This window comes from Manis javanica, chromosome 9 (assembly GCF_040802235.1).
Source record: "Manis javanica isolate MJ-LG chromosome 9, MJ_LKY, whole genome shotgun sequence".
NCBI classification, from domain to species: Eukaryota; Metazoa; Chordata; class Mammalia; order Pholidota; family Manidae; genus Manis; species Manis javanica.
The window spans coordinates 7,293,987-7,318,553 of NC_133164.1; the positions used below are offsets into that span (position 1 = coordinate 7,293,987).

The 24,567-nt window shown below is 38.2% G+C and overlaps 1 long non-coding RNA gene and 1 pseudogene across 1 annotated transcript in view; both read right to left on the minus strand.

Moving 5' to 3' along the window:
• The window catches only part of LOC140843490 (uncharacterized), a 90,217-nt gene that overhangs the window by 21,023 nt on the left and 44,627 nt on the right, over positions 1–24,567 (minus strand). The window contains exon 3 of the long non-coding RNA XR_012121317.1: positions 3,538–3,653. This is a non-coding gene — a long non-coding RNA (uncharacterized lncRNA). The remainder of the gene's footprint in view (positions 1–3,537; positions 3,654–24,567) is intronic.
• LOC108396568 (toll-like receptor 1) lies at positions 10,523–13,339 on the minus strand (annotated as a pseudogene).

Genomic DNA, 24,567 nt, shown 5'->3' on the forward strand with positions numbered 1-24,567 from the left:
TTCCTCAAGGGAGGAACAACCTAAGACAGGCACAGTCGCAGGGGGGCCATCAGGTGAGAATTTGGGGATCAACAGTGGTGAGGCTTAGAACCTCTCCCCCCCTGCTTTGAGAGAAATCTTCTGCATCCGTGGATGTTTTGCTGCCCTTGCCTAGCTTGGATTAATACTTAGTCTATAGGCACACACCTGATCATGTACATTTGCCCTCTTACAGCACTAAACTATGTTTTCTACCTTTATCTTGCATCTACCTACCACTTCAGCATTTTATTAAAAATAATAATAATAATAATAATAATAATAATGGAGAAATGTGGGATTCACAAATAAATAAAGTATAAAAATCAAACGAATATCATATTTAACCTGATTGTTTATAGGTCATAATGCGTGATCAAAACCAAAAGTTTCTGTGATGAATGCCCTTGTACTGTTCACCATGTAAGAATTTATTCACTATGTAAGAATTCGTTCACCATGTAAGAACTTGTTCGTTATGCTTCAGAAGATTGGAGACTGACAAAAATTAGGCTTGGGGTGGATTAATGATTGTGCATTGAGCATTTGCTCCCCTATACAGAATTTTATTGTTAACAACCATTTGATCAATAAATATGAGAGATGCCCTCTCAAAAAATATATATATATATGTATATAAAATATATGTAAATATATATTTACATATGTATAAAATACATATATTTTTTTGACCTGGCTTCTAGTTTGCTAATTATCTCTTCAGCCATGTCTATTTTGATCTTAAAACCAATGACTGGCGTTTTCTTTTAATTTAAATGATTAAATTTAAACTATTTAAATTTATGTTTAAAGTAAATTATTTTTAATTACTGCATGAGCTATTCGTTTCTTTTTCCAACCTGCTAAGTATGTTTGTTTTCTTTTTCTAATAATTTATTTTTCCTTGACCAGTTTTAAAACTTTGCCTTTCTTATCATTATACAACATAAGAACATTTTACAATCTTTTTGCAATATTTCCATATCTGAGTGTTTGCAGATCTGATTTTTTTCTTCTAGTTCATACTTATGGGATGCTATTTATTGGGCTTCTTAGTTTTTTTAAATAAATATATACATATATATAACTGTATGATATGCCTTGAATAATTATTTTTGTTAATCTTTGAAATCCATGTCAGGTAAATTCCTCAAGAGAATTGCTGCATTTCTTTTGCTGAATGCCTGGTCTCTTCTAGTCCAGAATCACTTTAAGCAAATTCATGATTTAAGTTATTTTGGAATATTTGGAATATTTGGGGCTCTAAATCCAAGGACTGTGGTATAGTGTTACTCTCAGCTTTTTTTTTTCTTTTAAGTTTTCTCTTGCTTGAGTCAGCCTCGAAACAAAGCTCCTGGCAGTTCGCTCTTCCAGTATTTTCACACTTTCCCTAGAGGTGCTTTTTGCAGTTCTAGATTAATGTCCGGAGGCTCTTCAAACAACCCTCCACCCTGGATAAACTACAAGCTATCACCTCTGTCTCCCATAATTCATGAAACATTGGAAGCTGTTGATCAAGTTCATCAAGGTGTGGCAAAAATACTCCCCGCTTTTATCAGATATTTGGTTAGATTTCATTTCTTTTTTTAAACTGTAACCTCCAGGTGGGCAGAGACCATGACTTTATTTAATCTGTTGCCTCAGGAGAACCAGACCTACAACATAAAAGAAACTCATAGTTAATAGAAATGTGTACTACTGATGTGTTAAGGTGTTTAAAATATTACTATCTTGATTTAAAATATGTATGCTTGGATTTTCACTTTTTAAATAGTACTGAAGGACTGTGGCACATTTTTTCAGAATCTTCAAAAGTGTTTTTTATTCATTCTCTGAAAGTAAATTTTATTTGTTGGAAACACTTGAAAATAATTTAAGACCTATTTTGGTGATGGCAGGAATGAGCAAATAGTTTAAAAAAATTGACCTTTAATTTAAAAATATGTGTAATGGTAAAGTAATAAGAAGGACTTTTTAATGGCATGATTCATAAATTGAGTGAAATTCCAAATCCTATAATCTCACGATAATATTCATTTAGCAAAATTAATTTGGGCAGTTTTATTTAAATGTCTCTTCACTATAAAGCTGCATTTGTGCAGATAGATGTATTCTAGTAAATATTTCTACACTTTCATTTCATTATACTTGATCTAGATAAATGAGTATTCAGAAACATCTGCTTCAAAGTCATGGAAATTTGGAATGATAACACAAGCTAGTGGCTCAGTTTTGAATGCATATGTCCAACACGTTAGCATCTTAACATTTTCTGCCTTCCATACTGGATACATGGAAGACGTGATTCTGTCATTTTGATTTTTTTTTTCTTACACTGTAGTTCAGGTGATCATATGATAGATTGATAACATCAGTTTCTAGTCTTACCTGCCAGCTTATATTTTCCACTGTTATATACAAATTTTACTATGTTCACAGTATTAAAATTTATAAAGATCCATTCATTATTCATTTGTTCAAGCATTCAATATTTAATTTAAAGGTTGATTTAAGTTTGCATTTGAGATTATGTGGTGTGTGGCTATGATGTGTCCATATGTGTAGGGGTAAAATTGTAAATTATATGGGGAATGGGCTGCTAACTAACTGTATCACTAATTTCATTCTCCATTTTGTGGAATTAAGGACATCTCTGAGAATATTTTACCATGGACATTCTGGAACAACGTATCGCATAAGAATGAACATTAACTCACTGTACTCTTAAAATTTATTCAGCAGAGTATGATGATGGCTGCCATACCCAGTTTATCTACCTATAGAGAAAAAGGATTATCTTTTTCAAATTAAATAGGTATACTAGTAAATAAAGATTTATTTTTATTGATCTGTATTTTCTAGTTTTATTTATTTGAATTCAGGCAGAAATGTGAAGGGCAAAATTTAAGAGGAAAAAAAAGAATGAATCCTGCATGTTCAGAAGAGCCATCCGTGCTTTCCCTGCTGGAAGGCCAGGTGACTTCTAAATATTGCTTCAAATTCCATGATGTCATGTACAACAATTAAATCTGCTGTTACATTGTTTGCAAATCCTTATTTCCTCTACAACACTGTGAGCCGGGGAGAATGCCCTCATTCTTTTAGGTTTTTGTCTGGTCTCAAGACACGTTCCCTTTCATCCTAACCTAACTGTTTTTTAAAAAGAGCATGCATTCGTGTTTATTTGTCTCTGCAAACACTGTGAATGATAGAAGCAGCCGAGGAGGCAGGCAGCACTCAGTGCATTGCTGCTGCGTCCCATTACAGCTGGTCTGCTGTGACCGCTAATTGCCTGTCACAGCCACTGGGCCATGGAGCTGGCAGGACTGCCACCTCCTGTTTGGTCAAGTTGTCATCTCCTATTAATCTGAACCCTGACGTTTCTTCCATCGCCTCTACTTTCTCACTCTAGACAGAATGAAAATCTGTTATCTAACTGTGATCTGAGTGTATCAAAATTTTAATTTTGAAGACAAAGAGGTATAGAAAGACCTTCTCATAAAGAAGGGAATCTCTCACCAGGGCTGCATGGTAATTTCTCTGCTGTGTTGATTTTAAGAGCTGATGTCATTTTCTTTTCTGCTGCAACTCAGCTGTATTCATAGCACCAGAGATCATCTGGTGAAATTTCACAACTGCAAGCAAGAACAAAATAAAAACAAATCAAAATACAGAGGAAGTTCTGAGGTCAGTTTTATAATGGTCAGGAATTTTCTGCTGCTTTCGGGTGTCTGCAAAATACCATGGAAAACAGGACTGTGCACTGGAGGGGCTCAAAGTCTCATTTCAAGACCGTGGAAGCACAATCCAGCCAAAGGCCAATGACAGAAGTACTTGACCACCTCTGGATCACAGGAAATTCATCAGAACCACCAAGCAGCCCCCCATAATGAAGAATATACTAGCAAACACTCATAAGAATCTTGAAGGTGGGAATCCCAAAAGCCAGGGCTTCTGTATCATCAGGGAGGAACAAGCTACTAACATTTATTTCACTGCCGACTGGCTGCTTTCAATTCAGAGCACTACAGAACTGTTTTTCCCTTTTTGTCTTTTACTGAGTGGGTGATATTTCAGCCTGCCAATTCGGGAAGCTCCAAGTCACTGAACACAACATTCGGAAGTAAACGTACACGAATTGCGCACCAGTTTGACCAGATTCCCAGCTCTGAGGCAAGGTTCAACTTCAGAGCCCACTGGCCAGTGTCCTTATGGATGGTAAACATGGGGTCCAGTTGTTGGAAAAGTGACCGCTTTGCTTTGACTTGACCAGTTCGGTGACCTCCCAAGTGCCCAGGTGTGTGTGTGACTTAGTGGGTGGCTACGCCTGACGCAGCTGTTGGAATTACTATCTGCAGTTCTTCCTTTTAAATGTTAAAGATTCTGTAGAGGAATAAAAACTGTTTCACCCAATTCCCACATGCTCCTGGGACCAGCAGTGGCCTGTTACCATCTGTTCATAAAACCCTGAAATCAGGACATACTTTACCCAAAGGTTGAAGATTTACTTTTGATTCTATTTCTGTCCCAAATGGCACTCAGCATGTTTGTCCCGTATGTTTCACCAGGTTAGGCGGAATGATAATAAATATAAAGACCAACCAACATGACATGGAAGTCTTAAATTAAAAAGAAAGCTCTACTTTTAGCACATTCTAAAGGAGAAATGATAGCTCCCCAAATTAATTCCTATTGCCCTCATGAGTTAAATTACAAACAAAATGAAAAGGCCCAATTTTAAAGTGGAAAGAAAAAGTCAAACATAACCAGCCTTAAATTTCTTACGTTGCTCAATCCGCGTCAGAACTCTGTAGCTAAGTAGCCTCCATGCCCCTCATGGAGGATGAATTTGGGCCCCACGATCCATCAGCGCCTGCCATTGCCTGTTAGCCCCCAGTCTACCTGTGTCCCCCAGGCTCATATTTGTGCAGCTGGAGAATCACCTGTCTGCAATTCAAGAACTGAAGCTGCTCTCAAGTTCTCTGAGATCTGTAATACGAGGGGCCTGGCGAGGACCGATACCAGCCTGAACTCTCCCAAACACCTGTGTCTGAACCCAACCCTCCCTGGGACATGGGGATCTTCTTCTAGCAGTTTCTGGATTCTTCCAGCCCCTTTAGGAGAGGACCGGCTGTGCTCCTTGTTGTTCATTCGTTCTTTCCCCTCTGTACCTCTTGGAGGGCTAGCACCATTGCTGTATTTGCGTGCCTGATTTTGCTACCATTTTTCTCGGCTTTCTTGCCCAGCCCTTTCTTTTGCTAACACAGTCCTAGGTGTCTACAGTGGTCCAATGAATGACATCTGCAAGTTCTGCATCTGCCAAATGCGTGCACAGTTCACACCCACCTTTCCACCTTCCCTTTCTCAGTGGGACAACAGACCTCTGAAGTCACTCTCCTATCAGACAACCTCTGACCCTGGCATGGACCTCAACCTTCTATTCCCCTTAACACCTTCTTTTTTTATGAAAGAAAAGGACAAGCATTTATTTTTCCAAATCAAGCAATTCATCTTTTCTCACCTTTGGTAGTGACAAACTTGAGACCTACAAAACGTTGCAAAAAGAGTACAATGAATGTCCGTATGTTTTTCTCCCAGAGTCAGTAGCTGCTAGCATTTTGTTACATTCCCTTTTTTCTTTCTATACATCTGTTTGTGCAGTTGGTTTTTGCTGACACAGTTGAGAATTACTTGCAGACATAATGACACTTTACACCTAATTACTTCGATATTTGTCCTTTAGGAAAAAGGAACTTCTATACATCCATAATGGAATGGCCACACTTAAGATATCTAAAATTAATTTTATATTCTCCTCATTGAACATATATCACAGTCAATGTTTTCAAAATGTCCCCATATCGGCCTTCAGGGCTGTCATTTCCTGTTATTTGTTTTGTCCAATCAGGATCCTGTCTGGCAGTTGTCAAGTCTCTTTAGTTTCTTTTTAATAGAGTAGGTCATTCAGACATTTTTGTTCTTTATAAATTTTACTTATTTTTGTCTATTGGTGTCTTCATAGATAGCTACAAATTAAAACCCTTTTGGCAGAAATATTGAATAGGTGACAGCTTTGTTTTTAATGTGTTTTACCCTCCCACGCCTTCCTGGTGTCCTAATTCCGTGAATCTCTGAGGCATGTTCTCTAGGGGAACAGGGGACATTTCCCCGCCCGTGAACTGGGTCCTTGTACAACTCACCCGATAGTTAACTTTAAGTTTTATGCTCAGTCTTCCTGGTAATTCTCTCTGACACTGATTCAGATTCTTACCAGTTCCTCAGGACTACTGCCCAGCTTCAAGAAGACTCCAGCTGTTGGGCGCGGCTTTAAAAATGTGCTGCTTGGTAGTCCAGCCTGCTTCTTGGGGATTCATGCCTGACTCCTTTCTTAGCTGTGCTAAATCGTTCCGGGCCCCGACCACCCTTGCTGCTGTGGTAACAAGCTAAAGTATCTCCTCATGGTTTAAACCCCCTGTTTGAGGGCTTTTAGAATGTAGAGTGTGTTTATTCCTGTGGTCTATTCCTGCGCGTTTGCATAGATCTGGATTTATTTTTGAAATCCCAGATCTCTTGATAACTTGTGCATCTGCTCTCGTATGACTCATTACAAATTTCCTGGTTAGCCCTGTGTTGTTGTGGTGGGTTTTTTTTAATTTAAACTGTTTCCAAAGCAGAAAAGTGAAACATGGAGAATAAATATGTGCTTAATACTTCATATGACCAATGTCAGTGATGACTTCCTGTTCCTCCTACATAGTCTGGACGTAAATGTGTCTCAGGTTGCCCAGAAGAGGAGCCTGAGACAGATCTGGGAACACAAGGTTTAATGAGAATGGGAGGGATGCGCCGTATCCCACGGGGAGCTCAGAGGATACCCACAATGCAGCATTGTCTCTGGAAGAGAAAGGCTTGATCTTTTGAACCCCCTTTTGGTCCATCCACATTCATCTGTAGTCACCCTATGGGCAGAGGCAAATGGGGGTGCAGTAGGCAGCAGGGCTGGCCATAATCTCCCAGGAAGTTGGCACCAATCATCTGAGGGCAATTCTCTGGACAAGGGGCATCTATGAGCCCACAGCCACTAGTTCTCACAACTGGGAGCCGGGTGTGCCTGCATGACCAGCGGACCTGGCAGAACCCCAACAGCAGTGCTGCCTGGTGGTCAGCCTCACTCTCCAGGTAAGCCTTGGGGAAGTGATGTAATTTGGATGTGAACAAACCATCCCTTGATTGTATCTCAGCTGATGAGCTTCTTTTCCAATTCTGGGGCAATTAATGACACCCTTCTCCCTAAGTGCACAGGCAAAATTTCATTTAACCCTCCTCCTAAACTACCCTTTGACTCTCTGAGGTAGTTACTATTATTTAATGGCTTTTTGTTTGTTTCTTTGTTTTCCCCCCCAGCTTCCATTCTCTCTGCCTAACCCCAACCTTGGGAGGTGCAGGAGTGTGCTGCATGGCGCAGGACAGCCCTGGAACCCCTCCCTCAGAGCCTCCCTGCCATCGCCCCAGAATAACCAAAGCATGCTCTCTGACTCCACACAGGCGCAGACTCTCCCTTGGGGTCCTCATCCATTCAGACACAGTTCCTTCCAGGAACCTTCCAAGCAGGTCCAGGTGCCCTCCAAGAACCTTCTGGAGCTGTTTAGGTTATGCTCGCCGCAAGTCCTGCTCATCGGCCTTCTGTTCCTTCCTGAGGGACTCTTGGCATCCAGGTAACAAATCCTCATTTTCCTTAACTTAACTGGACCCAACTTCTCTTGCATTTAACAGTAGGAATTCTCTACTACCTATAAGGGTTTAAAAATTCACATAATCTAATATCCCCCAAGTGGCAGAGCTAGTAAGCATCACAGCTAAAACTAGGACTCAGGTATGGATACTATTCAAGACTGACTCTCTAGTCACTATACCACTTCTATTTTTATTAATATATTTTTTTGGTAGATTACAATGCACAAACTATGAAGTTATTCAGATTATTCAATGTAAATTACTAGGGAAGAAAAGTATGCATGGCTGTGCACAGGGAAGAACTTTAATGAGCATCATTAACATTCAACTTTAAAATATTGGCCTTTAACAAATATCCCAAAATGCCAGTTCAAGATGCCGATGATGAGATTTCCTTTCAGATAAGATCAGCCTGAATGGATCTGGCGTGGCTGAGTTGCCCAGCATTCTACACCGCTGGAGGGGCCTTGGGAAATGAATGTGATGAGAGCATTTCACGGAGTGGTGACTGGGCAGTACTGTCCCAAGGATGCTTAGGAAAGGGGAGTAAGGTAGAATTCTCTGCGGCCCTCAATCCCAGCATGGGGCCTAGGAAGACAGGCACATTTTCTCTCTGCTATGACCCAGGCACAGGTCTGGATTTCCAGGGCCCCCACTGCTTAAAGCCACAGTTATGATTTAGGGACTCTTGCATTTGAATTCTCTCCTGGAACTAAGATATATCTTTGTAGGAGGTAAGAGCCACAGAGTTTGTGACATGAATCATTATGTTTTTGCCCATCCAAATAACTTGACTGAAAAGCCTGTCTGGAGATAGAACCTTTAAAATGTATGTTTCCGAAGCTCTTCCTTTATGTACTACATAAAGTGGGGGACATATTATGCCTGTCCTAACTTGTGGATCAATTTGAAGGTCATCATTTGCATGACTCTCTGCCAGTTCTCATCTCTCACCCCTCTGCTTCCACATAACCGTCTTGTTTCCCCAGGGATTACTAATTAACTCAATATGCTTTCATGTCACTGTTTTTACTTTGGATTTATTCCTTGCAGTATTTTTTTATTTCACCAAAATTCACATTCCATCTATCTGGCTGTGATGCAGGGAATTTAGAGGCTGGGAGACATTCTGTTCTAGGTTTGACATGTGCCATATTTTAGCTAAGAATTTATTTTAAACTAGTATGATACAAAAAAAAAATCTTAAGTGTTTTAAGTGGAAGAATCTGGTCAAAACATTCAGTGATGACTTCAGGCCCTGGAAAAGAGACATCTGAAAGGTATTTTTCCCACAGTTGGGAAATACCTCGCCCTTTCCAATTTTTTTTTTTTTTTTTTTTTTTTTGCTGGCAAAAATAAAATAACAGAAGCAAAAACAGACATAAAAGCAACATTAACAAAACAAGCACTCCTCTGCACGGACGGGCCCCCGTTACTTCCCCACTGCCCACTCCTCCCTCTAGAAGAAAGTATGTTTTCTGATTCTTGGGGTGGCAAGTGATGGGAAACGCATAAAACAGAGGGGCTAGAAGATGAAGAGGCTTGAAGGTTTTCAAGAACAAGGGATATTCATGGAACTGTAAAGAAAAAGGCTAGAGTTTGTTGGGGAAGTTTAGAGAGGTAGATATGGAACAGGTTATAAAATATTCCATATGTCATGCAGAGAAGTTAGATTGTGCAGTAGGCCACTGCATATCTTTAGCATTGGAATAACAACACAGCTATATTTAACTTTCAGACAGATAGCTCTCACACCGGAGGGAGGATGAATTAGAGATACTGAGATAAGACAGAAGTCATGTGAAGCAACGTGTAAGGAAAATGATGAGAGGCCTGGTTCAGAGAGTGGCTATAGAAATGGAGGTGAAGGGCTGTAATTAAGCACGATTTAAAGATAGCGATGACAGACTTGGTGGCCACATTGGTACAAGGAAGAAAGGACAACAACGTGCTAAGACTGCTGCATTCTTCCTAAAGAGATATTAGGGTAATCCCTTCTTTGCCCCTTGTTTATTAGATCTTCTTCTAGTAGCTTTGAAGAGCCTCTAAGGACTGTGAGTCCCAGTCTAGTGTGTCTCCTGCTAATCCAGAGATGCGACTGCCCTTCATTTTATAGGAAGGGACATAGAACAATATAATTACAAACTCAAGTATACAGTTCTTTCCCTCCTAGAACCTTAGTAATGATTGAGGTGATACATTTTAACTAAAGGAACAGATTATAATGAGGAATGTCTCAAAATAAGTCAAAAATATGTAATTTCTTTGAATCTAATCCTCAGTTTTCCTGTAATTTCTACCACAGAGTCTGTATAATATCTATCTATAAACAGCTTCTTAAAACCCAAGATCAACCCTGTTTTTAAGCAGCTCAGAATGGTAGTTCAATGGTTTAGGAACAAATTAGACCTTACCACTAAATGCACATGTGTGCAGGTCTAGTCACTGGGCATTTACTTTGCTATTTTTCTCAAGTCTAATTTTTTCTATTGAATCCCTAGTGACTGGATCTCTGAATTGATTACCTCAGTCCCTTTGAACCAACCTGCACATACCCAGGTTTATTTAGGATTAGAATATGCCTTATTATTTTATTCCCTTTGTGAATGAGAGTTGGTCCCTTGTATTAAATTTTCAATTGCCTGTGTTCCTAGTATTTGCTTCCAGTCCATAGTGAAATTAGTATATTATCTTTTTTTTCATTTCATTAGTTTTTATTACCATATATAAATCATGAACTTGGGTCTGAAAGTACACATTTTTATCTACATTATGAATTCAAAACTGTGTTAGATTCATGTTGATGCAAAACATAGTCATTGCTGGAACTTCCAAAAGCAGCAACATTTTTCCAAAAGGAGCAGAGGAATATTTTTAGATCAATTAAATCTATTTCTTTTGATTTCTCCATCAACTTAATATTAATGGATTCCTTTAGGTTGACCCAAAAGAGCCCATGTTTGCTCTTCTCTTTGGGCCATTCCAAGTAAGTCCGCTGTGCCATGAGAGTTCTGAGCTTGCGATAGCTGCCAGGAATGGAATACTGCGGAATGGTTTCTAGCAAGATCAGGATTAAGCTACTAGATCCTTCATGGAAGAGACTGTGATGGGCAAAGTAGAGTTCCTAAGGACACCACTCGCTCTGGACAAAGTTGGGAGACAAAACACAGATGGACTTGCAGCTTTTCTCAGTGTAGTTTATGATATTTTCCACAATGCTCTTACCAGGAACAAAGATTCTTTCATAGAGACAAATCCATATATCTTCTTTTTCTAGGTTTGGTCTTAATTCACCTTTCATCCAGGCAGAACCTTGTTCACTGTATGAAATAAAAGCATGGGACTGGAGAGTTCTTTGGAGTTCTTCTAAGGGTAGGTTCCTCGCCCTGCACTGGGTCTGGGTCCACTGACTCACCATCCTGAGATACCAGGCAGATCAAAGTAGATACAGAGGACGGTCACTATAATGGCCAACATCAGCCCAGTGATTCCAATGATCACAGTCAGCAGAGCCGTGTTGCAGGTTAACTGAGACACATGAAAGTCCCTCAGTGGGGTTCCCTTATAGCTTCCTGGATAGTCACACTCATAGGAGTCAGGCCAACCCTCCACCACTTCACTTCATACTTGGCCTGTACTTTGAATAAATTCTCTTGGCTCACGAGTGCACTGAAATGGATTATTCCCTGCTCTAAGGAACATAATCTTCTGGCAGCTCTGGAAGAAATCAGCTGAAGGGTCACAAATGGAATCAGAGTCAACGATCAGTACAGAAAGACTGTTAAACATATCACATCCAGGAAGGTGGGCTAGAGAATTGAAAGCAACACTGAGTTATTGCAAAGCTTATAGTTTCATGATTGGTTTAGGAATGCTCCTTATTCTGTTACTGTGAAGATCAAGTACCTTCACTCTGGGAGGATGTTTACCTCCTCCCAGAAAACGGAGTCAGTAAGTATATTTGAAGACATATTTAAACTTAATAAACTTCTAGTCCAAGAACAATTTCCTTCATTTTCACCAAATCTTAGAGAATTCTGGCTAACATCCAGTTGTTTTAGAGACTTCATCTCCTTAGTCATATCAACAACATTTGCAAGTTCCTTTAATTGATTCATTTGTAAACTAAGTATCTCCAAATTAGCCAAGTTTCCACAATTTGTAAAAACTGTGTCTGTTAAGAGATTATTGAAAAAATTCAAATACAAAAATGGACTGATTTGGACTGGGCAAACCATGTGGACCATTCATGTACCAGACACTGTGAAATCTTAGATGTTCATATTTGAAAAGATTTCATAGATATAACTGTGGAAAATTGAACACATTACTGACAACTTGGTATATAGACAAGGTCTTCAGTGAAGTCTGAGAATAATCAAAATCTCTGGAATTAAGTTGACCTCATAGTTTCATATTTGAAGTTGAGAAGTATTCTATGCTTGTATGCCAAACCAACTGGAGGATCACAATGAAAGTTTCAAGTTGTTTCAACATTGTTTAAAGTAAGATTTGATGACCTAGAGTTCTTTTGAAGTTTTGACATAACGTTTTGGAAATAAATACATCCATTATCATCTAGTACACATTTGATATTAGACAGTTGCAGACTTACTGCAGTGCTGACTGACATATCCAAAATGAAATGGAATTCCTTTCCTGTGGGGAAAACAATGTGCAGACTCTGTGTTAAGGTCTAGAAGGCTCTCAGGGTCTTCTCTTTCTCTGTGTCTCCCAAGACCAGTAGAACCTTGCTAATATGCAAATGAGTAATTGGAAGTAGACTAGATTTTTGTAACTGTGTGGCACTCAACCCCAGAAACTCTAGTTGAGACATATTGCCAAACTCTTTGCATATGGGCAGGTCATCAAATGCATTAAATGAGAGGTCTAAGTGCTTGAAGTTCACCGTGGGGTGGCAAGAAATGTTCCCCAACTTGTTGTGGGACAAATCCAAGTGTTCCAATCCCTGGTTGAATTTAAAAGCACTGATATCAAGATACTGGATGCTATTATGAGAAATTATCAAAATCCTCAGCTTTGATAGTTATAGGGCATGAGAAGTCCAAAGCTCAGATATATAGTTTTGTGATATATCTAAGATTGTTGTTTTCAGGGATAAGTCGTTTGGAACATGGAAGAGACCTGTTTTTGATCTGTCAACTAAAAATTCACTTTCATCAGATAATTGGATTCTGATCTCTAGTATTAACATGCCGATACAATGGTAGCAAAATGGAAAATGCTAGAACTAGTTTTGGTCACTTCGTAACTCTAGACATTCCTAAGGGTAGTTGTTATTCTTTAGAGCATCTTGATACACAGATAGTAGATTTTCTTAATTGCAGATTCTTAGTTATAGGTCCAGGTTACAGGGATCTACTTTAGCCATTACTGGACACCTGCATTCCATGGGGCCTTTCTTAGAACACCATGGGGCCTTGCAAGACTGCTTGTCTCTTGCTATGATCTCCACTAATTGTCCAACCCCAGCAGCCACATTTCTACTTGTCAACTCCTATGAGGCTCTTTTCTTCAGTTTGGGCCATCTCCTCATCTCACTTTTTCTTGAGCTGGCCCGTCACACCAGCAGATGTCTGGTGAATTGAGCATTTGTCCCAGTACACATTTCTTCTTTTCCACTTCCTATAGGTTGGCATTCCAACTCTAGCATTTCTGGATGTTTACATAGTTTTGCTACAAAATTATATAGGCACATTAATATGAAAAGGAAATTGTTTAGGATCAAAACTGCACTGTCTCTGTTGTGCAGAAATGAATACTTTTCCTTAGGTCTCAACTACTCTTTTCTCTGATTTTATTGGAAAAGAGGCTAGATAAGTCTATTTTGCACCTTGCTGTATTCTATTCTCTCTACCTGCCACCAAGATAGCTAACAACATAAAAACTCCTCTAAAAATAGAATGAAATGATTATATATTTTAAAACAAAGGTATACACCACCAAAGATAAAGAGAACAGGAGAGAAAACAACCACTAAAACATCTGGGAAGCTGCAAACCGACTGAGACAGAGAAAGCTAAACCCAAGCCTCATATGGGTGTCAGCCAGAAATTCCTGAGGGAAACCCAAAAGAAAGCCCATTCCCACCACGGAGCCCCAGAACTGGGCAAGAATTGGCGACTCCACAGTGAAGGTTATCATAAAGCTGAAACGGGATGAGTCAATTGAAAATGTGGAAAGAAAACAGTTTTTTTCCCCAAACTACTGAGTCAGGCAATTACTCTTCCTGCTCTAAGGCAGAAACCTAGAGCTGTAAAATTAAACCATCCAACAAAGAAACAAATAAACAAGGAAACAGGGATTCTTGACTTGGATATCAGGCATAGCTGATGGCAGGCATATGATACCGACATGAATGAAATTACGTGAATATCTACAGGCTGAATTTTGAGACTGCAAACCACTGCCCTTTAAAATGATGCTGCAAATTTTTATCAGTATCTATTCTCTTTTCCTTCCTTTTAGTAATGAAACCCCTCAGTGCTCCACATTTTAGCTGAGTGACCAGGCAAAATTTACTGTTCAAAGTTTCCATTGCAGCCATGTGATTACATTTTCACTAACAGGAGGCAAATGGAATGATTTGTACACCTTGTACATCACATTTTTAAGAAACAGCTGCTTACTTTGCATCCTTTCTTTCCCTCCTTCTTCTAGTCAGGAATTAGGATGATTTTGTGGAGTAGGATTCTTACCTGCTCACTCACCATGTCTGTTTCATGAGAAAGAACCAATTTCCATTTGCTGCAGATACTGCATTCATGGGCATCTTTGTTATAGAAAGCAATAGTCTTAGAAATGGTCTAATTGTGGCAGCAGATTGAAATCCCCCTTTGGAGCAAATGCAATGACTAAGAAACATAACGTACAGATACCAACAGCTGGAGGCCCCCAAAAGCTGGTTTAATCAAATCACTGAAATGAAGAAGACATTAAACATTATATCCAGGGTCACAATCAGATATTTGGTACTTAACTTTAAATACTAACAAAAGATAATTACTTCTAGACAGTTGAGGACAGCCTCTAACCAGAAAGACAGACAGATATAAACAAAAACAAAGAAACAAACAAAGGAATTAAGAGGAAATTGAGAAAATCAAGAGGGCCAAAGGAAACTTCTCAAATCTATAATCATTATTTCCAATAGGTATGAAAGTAAGTTGCAACCATAAAACAAGAATGGGTTATTATAACAAGTTATTTTTAGACAAAAAAAATTGGGATCTTGAAAATTAAACATTTGATACCTAGTTTAAAATAAATCTGTTACATATTTAAATGATAAAAGTAGATATAATATCCACAAAAGTAGGAATATAAATAGGAGAAAAAAGTTAAGAAAGTATCAATGGTATCCCAGGAAGCCCAATACCCAGGTAATAAGGTTCCAAACAATGAGAATGGAGAAAATAAAGAGGAATAAAAAATAAAGAGGAAGAAGATACAAAAAAAAATTAAATTCTCCCACTGAAAATGTAGCTTGCCAGATGGTCTTCAACAAAGTGAGCAAAAAGTGACCAAAACAAGACTTCATCCTCCTGTAATTTCAGAATCTAGAAGACAAAGAATATTTTTAAGTTACCAAGGAAACAAATGAGTTACATACAAAGGGTCAAAATTAAGAATATCTTTGGATTTATCAATAATTATGGAAAATAGGTAAAGGTGTGTTTAAATTATGAGTAAAAATGATTTCCTGTGAAAGAGGAGAAATTACAACTTATACCCCAGAAAAAAGAATCAAAAGAAACAATTATGAACAATTATATACCAACAAACCGGATAATATATAAGGTATGGATACATTCCTAGAAACATACATCCAAACAAGATTAAATCATGAAGAAATAGAAAGTCTTAACAGATAGACAACTAGTATAGAGATTGAATTAGTAATCAAAAACTTCTCAACAAAGAAAAAGCCAATACCACATGGTTTCACTAGTAAACTCTACCAAGCAATTAAAGAATTAACACCAATCCTTCTCAAACTCTTCCAAATACATTAAAGAGGACAAAACACTTCAAAACTCATTTTCTGAAGCTAGCAATAATACTAAAGCCAAAGACACCACAAGAAAATAAAATGATAGGGTAATATCTCTAATGACTATAGATGCAAAAATCTTCAATAAGATACTTGTAAATGAAATTCAACAGCACATTAAAAGTATCATATACCATGACAAAGTGTAATTTCTCACTGGGATTCAAGAGTGAGTCAACATACAAAAATAAGTTAATGCAATAAATCACATTAAGAAAATGAAACAAAAATCACATGATCTAAATAGACTCAGAAAAAGCATTTGATAAAATTCAACACCATTTCATGCTAAAATCTCTCAACAATCTAGGTATAAAAGAAATTATCTCAACAATAAAGATATATATAGGAGAAACCCATAGCTAACATCATAATCAATGATGAGAGGCTGAAAGCCTTCCCACTAAGATCAGGAACAAGACAAGGGTGCCCATTCTCACCACTTTCTATTTAACATAGTAGTACAAGTTCTTGCTAGAGCAATTAGGCATGAAAAACAAATAAAAGCCACATAAATTAGAAAGGAAGGAATTAAATTTTCCCTATTTTTATATATAAAAAATCCTAAGGACTTCATAAAAATTGTTAGAGTTAATAAACAAATTCTATAAAGTTGCAGGATACAAAATTCAGTTGTCTTTCTATACACTAAACAAACTAGCTGAAGAGAAAATTAGGAATACAATTTGATTTATCATAGCACCAAAAAGATTAAAATACTTAGGAATAAACTCAAGAGGTAAAAAACTTATATAGTGTAAACAATAAAACATTGATGAGAGAAATTAAATAAGATACAAAAAAAAATGGAAAGATATCTTGTGCTCACTGATTGGGAAGCTTAATAATTATTAAAATATACACACTTACCAAGTGATCTACAGATTTAATGCAATCCCTACAAAAATCCCAATGGCATTTTTTACATAAATAGAAAAAATATCCTAAAATTGACTTGGAATCACAGAGACTATGAATAGCCAAATCAATTTTAAGAAAGAACAGAGCTAGAAGTATCACTTCCTGGTTTCAATTACATTACAAATTACAGTAATCAAAACAGCATGGTGCTGTCATAAAGATAGACAAATAGACCAATCAAATAGAATAGAGAGCCCCCAAAAAAGTCCACACAAATATGGTCAACTGATCTTCAGCAAGAGTACACAATAGGGGAAGGATAGTCTCTTTAACAACTTGTATTGGGAAAAGTGACACAACTACCTACAAAAGAACAACATTGGAATTTTCTTTCTTAGCTAGTTTTCTTATTGGAGTTTCTTATAGGGCTTCAGATCTTATATTAAGTCTTTAACCTATTTTCAGTCTGAACATATTTTCAGAGGGTAGATCTCATGTTGAATTATAAAATAAAGTATTTCCAAAGAAGGTTTTATACCCAATCAAATGATCAAATTAATGAGTGTGTTGAATAATAGACATGCCCAGACATTAAAAGTCTCAAAAATTTACCCTCCATGCACCTTCTTCTCAAGAAACTGCTATTAGATATTTAGTCTGCAAAAATGAAGGCTCAAAATAGAGATGATAGAATATAGAGTTCAGAAACATAAAACCCAAACTAGGAAAAAGTTAAAGGGACTTATCAGAATAGAGAAGGAATATCAATAGATATCAGCTGGGTGGAAGGCCTAGAGAATGAGTAGACAGGGTTAAATCCAGAGGAACAACCCCAAGAAAAAAGAAGAAAGAAAGATAATAATACATAAGTATTAAGAGCTGATATGCATTTTGGTAAGATATTTGAAAATGAGTTTTTGATATGTACTAGATGAGCAAATGGCAGGTTTATTATTAACACCAGAGAAAGTAAACATTTTAAAGCAGGATTACATAATCATAGAATAGTAGTATAATATAATGAAAAATATTCACATAGCCATGGTAATATAAACACATAGGTTGACTTTACTGAAAATTATGATATAACAATTTCAAAAAGATCAAGGAAAGAGAGAAATGTGTGTGTGTGTCTGTGTCTGCAGTGTTTGATTCCAGTGTGAAGCAATGAAAGTAAAGTCACAGCTTTTGGGTTTGTAATTTATTAGTTAATATGCAAACAAAAAAAATCAAAAGGTGTTTTACATATAAATATGAAGACACATGGCAGGTGAAATAGTTAAAATGGTATAAAAGTTGCCTTTTAAGAAGTGAGATTCCAGGGTTTTTTTTTTTATCATTGTTATTGTTAATAAGACATATGTAAGTGTTCCACCATTTTAACTCTCTTCTTGTATAACTTTGATTTTAAAAATCAAAATAGATAAATGCCTTTAAGCATAAATATTATACCCACTGTATTAATCTGCTATGCTTCCCACAATAGAATACTAAGGACTGGGGGCTACAAGAAAAGGACTTTGTTTTCTCATAGCTCTAGAGGCTGGATGTCCAAGATCAAGGTGCCAGCAAGTCCTTAGCTCTTATAGAGGCTACTTTCTCTCTGTGTCTTTACATGGTCTGTATATACACTCCTGGAGTCTCCTTTTCTTTCTACAAGGGCCCAAGTCCTATTGGATAAGGACTGTACCTTCTGGACCTCATTTAACCTTCATTACTCCCTTAAAGGCCCTATGTTTGAGGGCAGTCACATCAGGAGTTAGGGCTTCAACATGGATTAGAGGGGCAAAATTCTGTCTGTAATACCCACATATTCCTCATTGTTTAAAAATATATCCAATTCATACATTCAAACTTGTTTATATATATACATATATATATAGCCAACTCTATTCTGATTGACCAGACCCCAAAATGTACTACATGTTAAATACTTCTATTACTTCTATAAACACCACTTTCTTGGAGATATTTCCAGCCTTAGTAGTGCACTGAATTGATTTCCAAAGTCTTTCTCAAATGTTTAAACAGGGAAATATTTCTTTTTATGGACATATTAAAGAGCTTTTCAGTTGCTAACGCTTCATAATGTGAACTACAGAATCATGCTTTTGAGCATGCGTCAAGGAGACAGAGGAATGAACAGTATGTCACCATATATACACTCTTAATTTTCAAATTGAAACTGCTAATTTTAATTTTTATTGTGTGCACCTGATGATAAAGACCAAATAGGCTGCTCACTTCCTTTTGGAGGTTGCAGATACATGCCTTTTGATTTGTGTCTGCAGCTGCTCTCTAAAGAACATGAAATTGGTTTCAAGTCTGCCTCTTAGATTAGAGGTCACCTGCCAATATTTGCTCCAAAAAAGCAAGTCTGTTTGCTATATTCACTTACCATATTTGATATACAGTTAAAAGCATAAGCTTTAGAGTTGAGAAGCAATTCCTAGGTCTTTTTCCTTCCTGTAACTTGGGAGTATCAGTAAAGACTACCATAAGTTTTCTAAAGATTCAATAAGATAATTTATATAACACCCTCAGTGTTAGTACCTAGCAAGTATCAATAAATATTAGTACTTTATGACCCCTCTTTGCCATATATATCACTTGACTCATGCCTTATATCTTGGGATTCTATCAAAGAGAATCTTTTCTAAAGAGTCTGAGAGGAGGAAGCCAACATGGCGGCATGAGTAGAGCAGCGGAAATCTCTTCCCAACACCACATATATTTTTGAAAATACAACATATACAACTATCCCTAAAAGAGAGACCAGAAGACACAGGACAACAGCCAGACTACATCCACACCTGGGAGAACCCAGCGACTCGCGAAGGGGGTAAGATACAAGCCACAGCCCGGCGGGACCCGAGCGCCCCTTCCCCCAGCTCCTGGTGGGAGGAGAGGAGTCGGACCGGGGAGGGAGAGGGAGCCCAGGACTGCTGAACACCCAGCCCCAGCCATCCGGACCAGAGCGCAGACACAGTGCATGCATGGGGTTCTAGATACTAGGGAAACAGGGCAGCAGGACTGGTGAGCGGGTGACCACAGCCGGCGCCCCAGGGATAAAGAAAAGCAAGTGATTTTTGAAAGACTTAAAGGGACAGGGACCCCACAGCTGGATGGAAGCATCCAGGGACACTTAGCCCAGCAGCTGGGAATCCCGGGGAACTCTGGGCACTCTAACCCCTGGGCAGCAGGGAGCACGGAGGCCCCTCACAGAGATAAACAGCCTCCCAGCCATTTCCCCTCCAGCGCGGCTCCTCCATATCGCAGCAGCAGCCTGAGGCAGGCCACACCCACAGCAAACGTGGAGCTAAACTCCATTGCAGCCCAGCAGGAATCAGAGGCCCCATCTGCACGCAGCTGCCCAGCACAAGCCACTAGAGGTCACTGTTCTCCCAGGAGAGGAAGGCCACAAACCAACAAGAAGGGACATTCTCCCAGCCGTCACTCGTCCAGCTACGCAAACTACCTCTATCACCATGAAAAGGCAACACCAAGACAAAACCTGAGGAGACAGACCTAACCAGTCTTCCTGAAAAAGAATTCAAAATAAAAATCATAAACATGCTGACGGAGATGCAGAGAAATATGCAAGAGCTAAGGGATGACGCCCGTAGGGAAACTACAGAGGTGAAACAATCTCTGGAAGGATTTATAAGTATAATGGATAAGATGCAAGAGGCCATCGATGGAATAGAAACCAGAGAATAGGAATGCATAGAAGCTGATGCAGAGAGAGATAAAAGGATCTCCAGGAATGAAACAATATTAAGAGAACTGCGTGACCAATCCAAAAGGATAAATATCTGCATTATAGGGGTACCAGAAGAAGAAGAGAGAGAAAAAGGGATAGACACTGTCTTTGAAGAAATAATTGCTGAGAACTTCCCCAAACTGGGGGAGGAAATAGTTGCTCAGAATATGAGTACACAGAACTCCCAACAGGAAGGACCCAAAGAGGACAACACCAAGACACATAATAATTAAAATGGCAAAGATCAAGGACAAGGACAGAGTATGATGTGCAGCCAGAGAGAAAAAAAAGGTCACCTACAAAGGAAAAACCATCAGGCTATCATCAGACTTCTCAACAGAAACCCTACAGGCCAGAAGAGAATAGCATGATATATTCAATGCAATGAAACAGAAGGGCCTCGAACCAAGGATACTACATCCAGCACGATTATCATTTAAATATGAAGGAGGGATTAAACAATTTCCAGACAAGCAAAAGTTGAGGGAATTTGCCTCCCACAAACCACCTCTACAGGGCATCCTACAGGGACTGCTCTAGATGGGAGCACTCCTAAAAAGAGCACAGAACAAAACACACAACATATGAAGAATGGAGGAGGAAGAATAAGAAGGGAGAGAAATAAGCATCAGACTGTGTTTATAACAGCTCAATAAGCGAGTTAAGTTAGACAGTAAGGTAGTAAAGAAGCTAACCTTGAACTTTTGGTAACCACAAATCTAAAGCCTGCAATGGCAATAAGTACATATCTTTCAATAATCACACTAAATGCAAATGGACTGAATGCACCAATCAAAAGACACAGAGTAATAGAATGGTTAAAAAAGCAAGACCCATCTACATGCTGCTTACAAGAGACTCACCTCAAACCCAAAGACATGCACAGATTAAAAGTCAAGGGATGGAGAAAGATATTTCATGCAAACAACAGAGAAAAGAAAGCAGGTGTTGCAGTACTAGTATTAGACAAAATAGACTTCAAAACAAAGGAAGTAACAAGAGATAAAGAAGGACATTACATAATGATAAAGGGCTCAGTTCAACAAGAGGATATAACCATTATAAACATATATGTACCCAATACAGGAGCGCCAATATATGTGAAACAAACACTAACAGAATTAAAGGAGAAAATAGACTGCAATGCAATCATTTTGGGAGACTTTAACACACCACTCACTCCAAAGGACAAATCCACCAGACAGAAAATAAATAAGGACACAGAAGCACTGAACAGCACACTAGAACAGATGGACCTAACAGACATCTATAGAACTCTACATCCAAAAGCAACAGGATACACATTCTTCTCAAGTGCACATGGAACATTCTCCAAAATAGACCACATACTAGGCCACAAAAAGAGCCTCAGTAAATTCCAAAAGATTGAAATCCTACCAACCAACTGTTCAGACCACAAAGGCATAAAACTAGAAATAAATTGTACAAAGAAAGTAAAAAGGCTCACAAACATATGGAGGCTTAACAACATGCTCCTAAATAATCAAAGGATCAACGACCAAATTAAAATGGAGATCCAGCAATATATGGAAACAAAAGACAACAACAACACAAAGCCCCAACTTCCGTGGGCCGCAGCAAAAGCAGTCTTAAGAGGAAAGTATATAGCAAGCCAGGCATATTTAAAGAAGGAAGAACAATCCCAAATGAATAGTCTAATGTCACAATTATCAAAATTGGAAAAAGAAGAACAAATGAGGCCGAAGGTCAGCAGACGGAGGGACATAATAAAGATCAGAGAAGAAATATATAAAATTGAGAAGAATAAAACAATAGAAAAAAATTAATGAAACCAAGAGCTGGTTCTTTGAGAAAATAAACAAAATAGATAAAAGCCTCTAGCCAGACTTATTAAAAGGAAAAGAGAGTGAACACATATCAACAGAATCAGAAATGAGAAAGGAAAAATCACGACAGACCCCACAGAAATACAAAGAATTATTAGAGACCACTATGAAAACCTGTATGCTAACAAGCTGGGAAACCTAGGAGAAATGGACAACTTCCTAGAAAAATACAACCTTCCAAGACTGACCCAGAAAGAAACAAAAAATCTAAACAGACCAATTCCCAGCAACAAAATTGAAGTGGTAATCGAAAAACTACCCAAGAACAAAACCCCGGGGCCAGATGGATTTACCTCAGAATTGTATCAGACATACAGAGAAGACATAATACCCATTCTCCTTAAAGTTTTCCAAAAAATAGAAGAGGAGGGAATACTCCCAAACTCATTCTATGAAGCCAACATCACCCTAATACCAAAATCAGGCAAAGACCCCACCAAAAAAGAAAATTACAGACCAATATCCCTGATGAACGTAGATGCAAAAATACTCAACAAAATATTAGCAAACCGAATTCAAAAATACATCAAAAGGATCATACACCATGACCAAGTGGGATTCATCCCAGGGATGCAAGGATGGTACAACATTCGAAAATCCATGAACATCATCCACCACATCAACAAAAAGGACAAAAACCACATGATCATCTCCATAGATGCTGAAAAAGCATGCGACAAAATTCAACATCCATTCATGATAAAAACTCTCAACAAAATGGGAATAGAGGGCAAGTACCTCAACATAATAGAGGCCATATATCATAAACCCACAGCCAACATCATACTGAACAGCGTGAGGCTGAAAGCTTTTCCTCTGAGATCGGGAACAAGACAGGGATGCCCACTCTCCCCACTGTTATTCAACATAGTACTGGAGGTCCTAGCCACAGCAATCAGACAAAACAAAGAAATACAAGGAATCCAGATTGGAAAAGAAGAAGTCAAACTGTCACTATTTGCAGATGACATGATATTGTACATAAAAAAACCCCAAAGACTCTACTCCAAAACTAATAGAACTAATATTGGAATTCAGCAAAGTTGCAGGATACAAAATTAACACACAGAAATCTGTGGCTTTCCTATACACTAAAAATGAACTAATAGAAAGAGAAATCAGGGAAACAACTCCATTCACAATAGCATCAAAAAGAATAAAATACTTAGGAATAAACCTAACCAAGGAAGTGAAAGACCTATATCTTGAAAACAAAAGACACTCTTAAGAGAAATTAAAGAGGTCACTAATAAATGGAAACTCATCCCATGCTCCTGGCTAGGAAGAATTAATATCCTCAAAATGGCCATCCTGCCCAAAGCAATATACAGATTTGATGCAATCCCTATCAAACTACCAACAGCATTCTTCAATGAACTGGAACAAATAGTTCAAAAATTCATATGGAAACACCAAAGACCCCGAATAGCTAAAGCAATCCTGAGAAGGAAGAATAAAGTGGGGGGATCTCACTCCCCAACTTCAAGCTCTACTACAAAGCCACAGTAATCAAGACAGTTTGGTACTGGCACAAGAACAGAGCCACAGCCCAATAGAACAGAATAGAGACTCCAAACATTAACCCAAACATATATGGCCAATTAATATATGATAAAGGAGCCATGGACATACAAAGGGGAAATGAGTCTCTTCAACAGATGGTGCTGGCAAAACTGGACAGATATATGTAAGAGAATGAAATTGGAGCATTGTCTAACCCCATACACAAAAGTAAATTGAAAATGGATCAAAGACCTGAATGTAAGTCATGAAACCATAAAATTCTTAGAAAAAAACAGGCAAAAATCTCATGGACATAAACATGAGCGACTTCTTCATGAACATATCTCCCTGGGCAAGGGAAACAAAAGCAAATATGAACAAGTGGGACTATATCAAGCTAAAAAGCTTCTGTACAGCAAAGGACAGCATCAATAGAACAAAAAGGTACCCTACAGTATGGGAGAATATATTCATAAATGACAGATCTGACAAAGGATTGACATCCAAAATATATAAAGAGCTCACACACCTCAACAAACAAAAAGCAAATAATCCAATTAAAAAATGGGCAGAGGACCTGAATAAACAGTTCTCTAAAGAAGAAATTCAGATGGCCAACAGACACATGAAAAGATGCTCCACATCACTTGTCATCAGAAAAATGCAAATTAAAACCACAATGAGATATCACCTCACATCAGTAAGGATCGCCATCATCGAAAAGACAAACAACAACAAATGTTGGC